The following is an 11,024-nucleotide window of genomic DNA, read 5'->3' as shown; positions in this document are numbered from 1 at the left end:
AGACCACAGAAGAAAATTAAGCTTGATGATTGCAGAAAAATTCCAAGGTGGTATGCATGTCATGGTTTTTATGCAACACCTGACTACATTTATGTGTTGTCAAAGTAGGGGAAAATAATCTAGCATTGAGTCCTAAAGGGTAATAGTTATCACGAGGATAAAACAGTAGTTGAAAAATCTCAATTACACAAATTTATTAAGTTTATCAACAAACATGCTAATATTTCAGGCTTGTGGCATTCGTCAGAGCAAACTGGAGGTCATATCATGTATATCAACCCAGTATCACTGCAAAGCGTGTAATAGACACAGCGGTCCATCATGTCCATTTCACGCTTTGTCTCTCCAGAACATAAAATAGACGCACATGCACAAGTTGCAGTAAATTGCATTAATCTGCAGTGCCAGCAGAGGGAGATATTTTATTTCAAGTCAACATGAAAATAATCACAGGACGTGTTTAAACAGACATTATTAACACATTTACATGTAAATACATATTAGCCATCTAACTTAATTGCTTCTAGGTGTGAATGCAGCATCACGCCAGGGTGCATCTCAAAATGGTGCTTATGAGATTGGTACAAGGGGGGCGGACCACATCTGCAAAATGTGTCAATGCATGCTCAATCATCCAGGAAATGAAATTCTGTTCATCTGGACGTAGCGTTTTCAGTGGGAGAAACGTCTCGTCACTCATCCAAGAGACTTCTTCAATCTCCAGCTGACTGCAGCTTTCCCCAACATTATAAACAGTACGTTTGCATAATGACCGAAATTAGCACCATTGGTGAACAAAGGGCTCTGAAGTCAGTTTCTTGATCAACAATATGCAAATTATCATGACCATTAGTCAACAACCACTGATCAAAGACAATTGATTAATAATAATTGATCATGAGTACCATTCACAGAGATTTGGGGAATGGCTGCACTGTAAGATGATGAAAAATGTGTCCTTAGGCCCCTTCCACAATTCACAGATGGTTTCCCTTTTCGTGTAAATGGCCTCCTTGACTCCCAAACCATCAATATTATTTTGCTTTGTTTCTTCCAGTGTGGAGGTCTTAACCACAATCAGTTGTTACCAGTGTTGGGAAGGTTACTTTTAAAATGTATTCCACTACAGATTACAGATTACATGCCCCAAAATGTATTTTGTAACGTATTCCGTTACGTTCAATGAGAGTAACGTGGTTACAGTGGTTATTATTATATTTACATGCTTCCAGCTCCCGTTTCTGCTCGATGATAACTCTACTTTTTCACTCTCCTTTTTCTCCCTCCTCGCTCACAGACACATAACGGGTCCATTCTCCCTGCAGCACGACTACACTGCCCATCAGGCTACATTCTTTAGGGAGATGCCTGTAGCATTCTGCCTATTAGCTTAGCACAACAACAAAAAGGCGCTCTCTCACCCAGGAAACACACAGTGGCAGAGAGAGCGTCACCCTGTAACCATGGCAACCGTAACGCTGCAACAGAACAGATCAAACATAACCCGAACAGTCCTGACCCCCGACAATATGAAACAGGAAAATACCGCCATGTAATCCATTTATTTCAACAAAGTAACTGTATTCTAAATACCACCTTTTTAAACGGTAACTGTAACAGGATACAGTTACTTGTATTTTGTATTTTAAATATCTAACGGTGGTACATGTATTCCGTTACTCCCCAACACTGGTTGTTACTGCCTGGTCCAGCCTTGAATCTCTTTCTTCTGGCTGTAGCCTTCCAACATTGTCATCTTTTGAGATATACACACTAGGGCTGGGTATCGTCACTGATTTCTAGAATCGATTCGATTCCGATTCACAAGGTCCCGAAACGATTCGATCCACAATTTGATTTGTATCTGGGAAATTTTGCCTCAGACAGTCAGAAATATTCTAATTCAGATCAGTACATTTACATTTTCTTGTATCTATAAAAAGGAAGCTGACACTCGCAAGACTTTATCAAAGGTGTGAGCATCACAGCAGATGCCTTTGTGTCAAAGTAGCTGAAGATAAAACACAGAAAAACATGAAGGTGATTTTCCAGGGATTTTATAAAAATATTCTGCAGTAGATCAAAAACGAAAGAAAACCATTAATCAACATATGAACATTGCCTCTGACGTTACAGCGGTTTTATTAGAGACAGGGCTGAGCGTTTTGCATTTTGCATAATTTTTCCTTTCCAGTCACCTTTCTCACTCACTATGTATTAATAGACCTCTCTGCATTGAATCATATCTGTTATTAACCTCTGTCTCTCTTCCACAGCATGTCTTTATCCTGTCTTCCTTCTCTCACCCCCACCGGTCGCAGCAGATGGCCCCGCCCCTCCCTGAGCCTGGTTCTGCCGGAGGTTTCTTCCTGTTAAAAGGGAGTTTTTCCTTCCCACTGTCGCCAAAGTGCTTGCTCATAGGGGGTCATATGATTGTTGGGTTTTTCTCTGTATCTATGAAGCGCCTTGAGGCGACTTTTGTTGTGATTTGGCGCTATATAAATAAAATTGAATTGAATTGAATTAAAAAGTTTCAATTTGTTCAGAAGCCCACTGAACAGCAGAAATTAGGTTTTCTTTTCGGAAGTAAGTAAAAGGAAAAAACAGTGGCCGACAGCCTGTAAACAATGGTAAACTTGTGCGTAACAAGCAAGCGAATAATGCAGAAAACAGATTTTTAGACAGGAAACTGTTCTTGAAGTACAGAGAAGGAGAGGGAGAGAGAGAGAGCTGTGCATGACATGTGATTTTTATCGTGTTGAAAGCAAAACAGCAAAAGTCAGAGTGAATCCATGATGATGTTTATGTGAAGCGTAGTTTGGATCTTCTTTTGCTGCTGTTCGGTCAATATTGTTTGGAGAGAGATAAAACTAACAGCTTTAGAATTAGCGCAAAAAGGGCGTGAACACAAAGCTCAGACCGCCGAAACATCAGAATCAGCAGCTGTCAGCTTTCAGCCGCGACCGTGTCCGTGCCGTCGGGTGAGAAAGGCGACATCTCACTGATTCTGATGCGTCGGCGGGTCGGCGCTTTGTGTTTACCTCTTTGTGCAGAATCCGTGTACCTGCTCTCATTCACTGTTTTAGCTGTTTGGTGGTTGTTGAAATTTTGTGAGGTTTCACCTGAGATTCTGGCATTTCGGGCAAAATAAATTTATATTAAAACATCGATTCAGGGTTTTAATGAATTGATATCACGTTATCCAAGCCAGAATCGATTTTAATCGATAAATCGATTATCAAAACCCACCCCTAATACACACCATGTTTCACCAGGAGCTACTCTAGCCACAGGATAAACCTCTTTCACTGTTCCTGTGGTGCAACAAGAGGAGCATAAAAGAAACCTAGGGTTGTTCTTATTTTTTTCAGTCACTGATTAATGGTTAGATATACCAGATTTATGGAGGGCTTTTTATTATAGAGCAACAAACTATTCCAGTAAAAAACGTTAAATGCAGATCTACTAGATTCGTGAGACGCCATGTCCTCTCCAGCTTATGACTTATCTGCTTTAAGCTGCACGTTTTAGAGATATACCAGGGAGTCAAGTAATTGTTGAGGCTGTCATTTTCAGTGTCTATGGATGATAAAATCACAAACAATAATTCTTTTTCCTGATCTCAGCACAAAATCACATAAAAGTCTGAGAAATCTGATAGAAACTCTGAACTAGTTCCAGGTGGAAGATAGATAACAACAAATAAAACAGGTTTTTGAGTTATCGGGATAGTTTGCAACATGTGTTTCCATGTTTCCAAGGCACAGATTCTTTAGGGGCCTGGAAGCAGAAAAAGCCCTCCTTGTGCAGTACTGGTGTAGCGAAGGATAATACTGACCCCTATCCTGCTCGTCTTGGCCTCCAGAAGGTTGATGGCTTCTTGATCCTCTCTGGTTCTGGTTACTTGTTCTCACAGTACATAAGGAAGGTAAAAAATCAGGCTGCCATAGTTTTTCCACAATTTGTTTCAGTTCTAGCTCTGCCAGGCACTGTTATGGACAAGCTGAGTTGGTCCATCCAATGTGAATCTTCATGGCAGCCGGACATGCTGGTGGCTCAAGAATTACTGGTGCAATAGGTTTTATAACATGGCTTTGATCAGCACCAACAAAGGATGGAAATGTTCCAAGGACTGCAAGGGAAGATCTTTGAGGTGCTTATATTTTGTCAGAATGGCAGCAGGATAGGAATGGTCATTCAGGCCAAGGAATTTAGCTGTGAAAGCTGCAGTGTCTGGAAGGTCTTATGAGACTTGGCTGCAGGAGATATCTGGAACGATAGAGACGGGCTGCTAATAGTTTGGACATCTTGGTGGCTCATGCTTAAGGCCAAGCTGTTTTCTGCACCTTAGATACCAAGTGTCAGTGTAGCATTGGAGAGGAGCATGGTAAGCTCATCATGCTGATAGATGTGTACTTTAGTTGTGGAGCAAGTCTCTGAGTATCTTAAGGAGGACTCCTTTGTAATCTGTGGGCTTGTCCAGATATGTTCTACAGACCTTTAGAATTTGTATGAGCTTTCCTCATGTAAGATGTGAAGGTGATGGACCTTGCAGATACTGCATGGCTTCTTCAGTCTGCACTGGGTTGCCTGGTGACTCGGCAATCTGATCCCTATTGAATACCTTAAGCTGGTGCATTGACTGAGGTAGTGGCCATCTTTGTTGCAACAGGGTAGAAGGTCTTGGATGTTCTTTTCTTGCTGACTGACTGATTAAGCTTAGTGGACCAAGACTTTGAGACAAGCTGGGAGGCTGCAGGAAAGGTTGACAAGCTGGGTCTGGTGTGCAGTGGAGCTGAGGTGAATACTGATCCAGTGATACCGATGTTCCAGTGGTAAAAGTTCTTAGAGGTGTCTGAGCTCCTGAGTAAAGGAAGATGGATTTATTCACAGGAGCTTCCAGCTGATTTTAAACAGAAACTTGGAACACAACCTGCTGCCGACAGTTTTAGTCTTCATTCTCTCAACTGCAGAATCTTCTTCTGCCTAAAAGAAAAAAAAATCAAGGAATAAAGTTGTGTCTAAGAATCTATATTTATTTCTTCCAGGACTTCCAGGAACTGAAGACCTCTACAGGGAGCCTTCCAGTTGGAGAATTGACTGGACAGTAGGTGGTGATTTCATACCTGTCCATCTGTAATCTGTGAATTGAATGTGTTCTGGAGCAGGTTAGATTCCTGATTAAGAAGTGAAACACTTTTGTAATGCAGAAAACCCAAGGCTAACCTCAAAGTTACCTGGATAAGATGAAACCCTGCCTTGTTAGCCTCTGATATGGGTTGAATGGGTTGTAGTGCTAATAGGAAAAACAGTTCTGGGTCAAAACAATCAGAGACAGACAGAGATATCTCCTCACGGATTTCCTGTCTTTCATTTCCGGCGTTTCCATTACATGACTGAACCGTGATGCAGTAATTACTGGGACTCAGAGGATGTAAACACTCCAGTGTTATAGTTAACCCCATAAAGGATCCCACAGGAGCACAAATGCAAAACAGAAAGAGGAGGAAATAGAGGAGGATAGAGAGAGCGAGAGAGAATGAATTATGAGATTCAGCTCAGACAGCAGAGATCTGCAGAGAAAGAATTAATGGTAATGTATAAGTCTAATGAGGGAGAGAAAGGAAAGAAAAGCATAAAATGAAACACAGACAGCGCTGCATTGATGTGATACTAAAGTAAACATATATCTCCATAATCTCCATTTGGCTGTGACAGTGATTTATGAGTCTGGCGTGACAGGCAGTTGCAGCAGTCGAGGGTTTACGGATGATTGCACTCTTGAAGATGATTTTGTCACTTGAGATTATTTGGGCTCTTTGTCACAACCTTCACATTGTTATTTGATTTATGTGCTTCGGTCTTGGGGAATGTAACTTTTTGCTGTCAGGAGAAATATAAATAACTGCTGATAACAGCCCGACTGTCTTTTTACTACCTTTATTTAGATGCTCGATACTTTACGTGCCTTATCAGAGAGACTTATGTTTGATAAAAGTGTCCCTTGTAAGCAAAAGAAAAAGAACCTTTTTTAAATTGTACTTATTTGCAGCCCCTCTCTTCAAAGGTGAGGATTGATGTCACACAAATCTTTGTTTTTCTTGCTGGTCCAGTGCAAATTACTCAAGTAGTGAATTTTCTTTTTCTTTAACTTATTATGTTTTATATCCTATGTCCAAGACAATCAAATGATTGGACAGACAGGTTCCATGGTTTATCACATGTTAAGAGCTTTTAAAGCTTTGGGTAGATGTCTGAATGATTTCTGTGTACTAATGCATTTAGCACAGCATTTTTATACATAGCAACAGAAATATAACAATAAGAAAGAACACCAATACCCAGTAACATCGAAGACATTTAGCAATTGAGGGGGTTTTTTTGCCATGCAAGATTTCCAGTACAAGACATTATCTTGGCACATCTACTGCTCCAAGCAGCATTATGTTCTCTTTTTATTTGATAACTGTAGTTATTAGCTGCTTTTCAATTTAGAATGACATCTAAAGGACACATTTATAGTGTCCAGAGATTCGAGCCTTTTCATCTGGCCTTTACTGCACTTTTACAAGGTCTGTGACCCTTTTGAGGAAGATTTACAAACCATTTAGAACCACAGATAATCTGCCACAGAAACATGCATTTGTGTGTTCACCATCAGTTTTCCTGCAATGCTGACCTGATGCTGCAGGCATGGAGACTGTGAGCAGGCGTTGGAAGAGATTCAGGAATCTGGTGCCTTTTGCAGCATTTCTCGTGGAAATATCTTATAAATAATATTACCTGCTCTGAGCTGCAGACTTGAGTGAAGTTCTAATACATTATTAGTCTCTTACTCAGCACTAAGTAGCAAATACTGAACTTTTCCTTTGTTTCTGCACAACAACAGCATAGTTGCCATTATTGTTAACCCAGGCCTTGAACAACCCAGTGTGGAAATCTCACTTTTGATGATCTACATATTTGGTTTGGCAAAGATTTTATGCTCTTTCTAATGCAAGCCTCCTCATTCATCTGGGCTTAAGTCTGGCACTAGGAGCGCACTAGCTTGTGGCAAATGCATTTGTCTGTAAATTGCACACCTTCACGTGTGTGCGCTTGCTAACTAAGCCTGTCCCTTTAGCATGTTTTTCAACATGTAGGGTAGTGCCATAAGCTTCCATGGATGTCCTTAAAAGTCTGAAACACACACTATGAGACCATGTCCCGATTTTCTCTACCAGAGTTGTCAGCAGGAGTGAAAATGGAGAAGCCTGCTGGATGCAGTTATCAAATAGAAATCACTCAGTGCTTTATGTCAATGAAGAAAAGAAAACAACTCGTAGAGAGAAACTCTACTGTAATCAAACATTAAGTCAAACGCATGCAACAAAATAATCAGCATTACATTAAAGATCCATGCAGTATTGTTGTGGGTGGCTATAGCTCAGTCAGTAGAGTGGATCATCTACTAATCAGACAGATTGAATGTTAGATCCCCAGCTACTCCACCATGCATGTCAAAGTGTTACCGGATAAGATGGAGAACTCTGTGTTGCCCTGATGCGTCTGCTGGTGCATGTTTGTCTGGGAGTGTTAAACAAGGTGCTTAGGTGGGGGGGGAAAGCACATTTGTGTGCAACTGGGTGGATGAGGATTATAGCAAAAAGTGCTTCGAGTGCTCACTTAGAGTAGAAAAGTGTTATTTAAGTACTGGTCCATTCACTATTTACTAATGAACAGCAGCGTTGTAAGGAGACAGAAGCTGACTAGAGCTCAGCATCATCCTGCTAACACTGGGACCAGCTGAGAACACACTCTGTGTGTGTGTGTGTGTGTGTGTGTGTGTGTGTGTGTGTGTTGCAGGGTAATTGGTGTCAGCTTTAATTAGCGGCTCCGTGCCTGACACCATATAGAGCTGCTGAACTGGTGACACTATAAAACCAACATTTATACATTAACTCTGAACAAGCTGAAGAAGGATGGATGTTATGCAGAGTTCAGGGTGGAGTGGGTGGAGATGGGGGGTGATATGTGACAAAAGGATGGCAGAAAGAGTGAAAGAAAGGGTTATGCGATGATAGTGACACCTGCTATGACGTGACACGTGAGGCTGAGCTGCAGGTATAAAGATTTTTACTGGGAGTGTCCGGGACGGACGGGATTAGAAACAAATAGATCAGAAATATGTCAGAGTGTGTCAGAGCAGGCAAGGCTGAGATGGTTTGGACATGTGCAGATGAGGAACGGTGGAGAGGAGTATGGAGCTGCCAGGCAGGAGCAAAAGAGGAACACCATGAATGTAAAAGATTCATGAATGCAATGAAGGAGGACATGCAGAAGGTTGGTGTGACAGAGGAGGATGCTGGGGATAGGCTGAGATGGCGGCAGATGATTTAGATCCCTAAAGGAAGTAGACAAAAAAAGATTTAAGGGGGAATGCAAGTGACGCTTGCATTTTTAGTATTTTAGTTTATGTGGAACTGTCCTTGAATTTTCAGATTTAAATAAAGACAATTCCACTATAAACAAAACCCATGCTCATGAAATTTGGTAGTAATAGAAAAATATATACAATTAAAATGAGATTATCATTACAGGTAAAAATACGTTTTTAATCTTACCTGCCACAATATATGGACCATGTCAAATAGAGACTTCTGCTTCCATCTTGTGGCCGTTGGGGGAAATGCTCCAGCTCAAGACATGAAAATGAGAATTCTGCATCAAGATGATGGGAGAAGTAGGATTGTTTGCAAACGGCTACAGTCATTCAACAGTTTATACACATTTGAACATTACTGCACATAATTCATGACACACATGCGTGCTTCTGTTTTTGCTGACAAATAGCACCCTGCTTCAACAGTGTTGAGTTCTGGGCTGTGGGGAGGCCTCACCATGGCTCGCTGTCTTTCATTGTGTGTGCGTTTTAATCCAAGTATGCTTTTACTATTTGGGATCATTATGCTGAAAAACAAAGCCGCTGCCAATCAGACATTTGCTCCAGTGTCACAAAACAATAAACATCTGGCCAATAGAAAGTGGACCCGTGACAGTCACAGCTAGTTGTGGGCCACACACCCACTTCTAACTGGGCGAGTATAATGCTGTCTCTTTTGTCTTGTACATGCAGTACAGTCTATGCTCTGATTGGCTGGATTATCTTCTGACTCAGTGCATTCCCATGATGCACGAGTATTTCTTGTTCACTCACCTGTCTGTGCTGAATCATACTTGTTATTAATCTCTGTCTCTCTTCCACAGCATGTCTTCCTGTCTTCCTTCTCTCACCCCAACAGGTCACAGCAGATGGCCCCGCCCCTCCCTGAACCTGGTTCTGCTGGAGGTTTCTTCCTGTTAAAAGGGAGTTTTTCCTTCCCACTGTTGCCAAAGTGCTTGCTCATAGGGGGTCATGAGATTGTTGGGTTTTTCCCTGTATGTATTATTGTAGGGTCTACCTTACAATATGAAGCGCTTTGAGGCGACTGTTGTGATTTGGTGCTGTGTAAATAACATTGAATTTGGAGTACAGAGCATTTTATCTGGATCTTTGCATTTCCACAAGCTTTTAAAATACAGTGCAAAAACTACAGAGCACTCTCCACAGAACACTTATTGGTTTAATCAGTAAACAAGACAACTTTCAGCACTTTTGTAGTGTTTATTTACAGCACAGCACATTCATGTACAAATCTGTTTAGCTTAGAATTTCACAGGACAGACCCAATTGAAGCCTGGAGAGTTCATCGCTTCCATGTCCAAGCTGGAAATGATCCGTGTCCACATCAGGAAGGACTGAACCCTGAGGAGACCAGTCTGTTTTCTAAAAGGAAGGTTTTCTATGTGACGTGGGTCTTTAAATCATATTGTTTTACACTAACACAAATTTTTGAAAAAATCTCAGTAATATTTGTAACATTATACAGAAATACTACTACTGCTGATAATAACCATGAAAAACAGCAAGAAGTGAGGCCATCGTTCTCTGCGCATGGCACTAAATACAAATACACACAGGAGGCTCAGTGAAATGCAAACATGCCAACAGAGATTTGATCGTTGGCAACTGCACATCGCTTATGTGTGTGCTTTATTTAGCCACCACCCTCCTGCTGAGGTCATGAGTCCAGGCTGCTCTGAGGGTGCAACACATTTCCTGTCAGTCACTCTGCATGCTCCAACTTTTCTGAAATATTTTGCTGGCATCAAATTAAAAATCTTAAATATTAATAAAATGAGCGGAAATAGAAACCAGAGATCATATGTTTGAGTAATCTTTATCTGAGAGCTAAGGTGAAATAAATAAAGCTTGCAGAGTCATACAGTGGCACTCATACTCAAACCCCATTGGCTCACAGGGGGCCTAAGAGGAAGGACCACAGCACGTGTCTTCAGATGCTTCTTGTCTGATGGCTCACACGGAAACTCTGTTTGAATCCAGATATATAAACTACACTGCATTACTTCTAGAGAGCCAGCTGCAAGCGTACAAGGACTTTTATTAGTCATATTAATAAGAGAGCAGGAACAATAATGGCTGCATTTAGAAATAATTTAGAAGCATAGCACCAGCATTTTATATCTTTCCTTTATTATGCAAGCAGTTCTTTAAATTGCATTTAACTAAATAACAATAAAAAAGCTGTTCTGTAGCTTTTTCTCATATGACAGTCTCTCGTGTTTATGCCCACTGTTTGTGATCCAGAACTACAAAACAGGCGTGGCAATCGGTGTTCTGTCATCTTAAGCCAAAAATGAACTTTCAGTTTGAATCAGTGTTGGAAACATTTGTGTACAGGTCTGCGTGTACGTATCTGTGCTGGTCTTTGACAGCTTTTACAGCTCCTATTCCCAGAATGTGAATTCTGCTCAAACACACTGAGGCGGAGGTCTCTCTTTTGGTATCAAATGGGAGCAAACAGTGTGTCATGCTGCCGCTACACTCTGTCAGTCATTACAACAGCAAACCAAATAAAATGCAACATCAAGCTACAGTACTTTAGGAGGTGTTGAGGAGGAGGAGGGTAAAGTGAAGTTGGCTT

The sequence above is a fragment of the Diplotaxodon limnothrissa genome, linkage group LG9 (genome assembly GCF_057381915.1).
Source record: "Diplotaxodon limnothrissa isolate DT_005_m linkage group LG9, D_limnothrissa_male_GT1.1, whole genome shotgun sequence".
NCBI lineage: Eukaryota > Metazoa > Chordata > Actinopteri > Cichliformes > Cichlidae > Diplotaxodon > Diplotaxodon limnothrissa.
The sequence above is the reverse complement of the archived record's forward strand: the minus strand, read 5'-3'. Positions refer to the sequence as shown.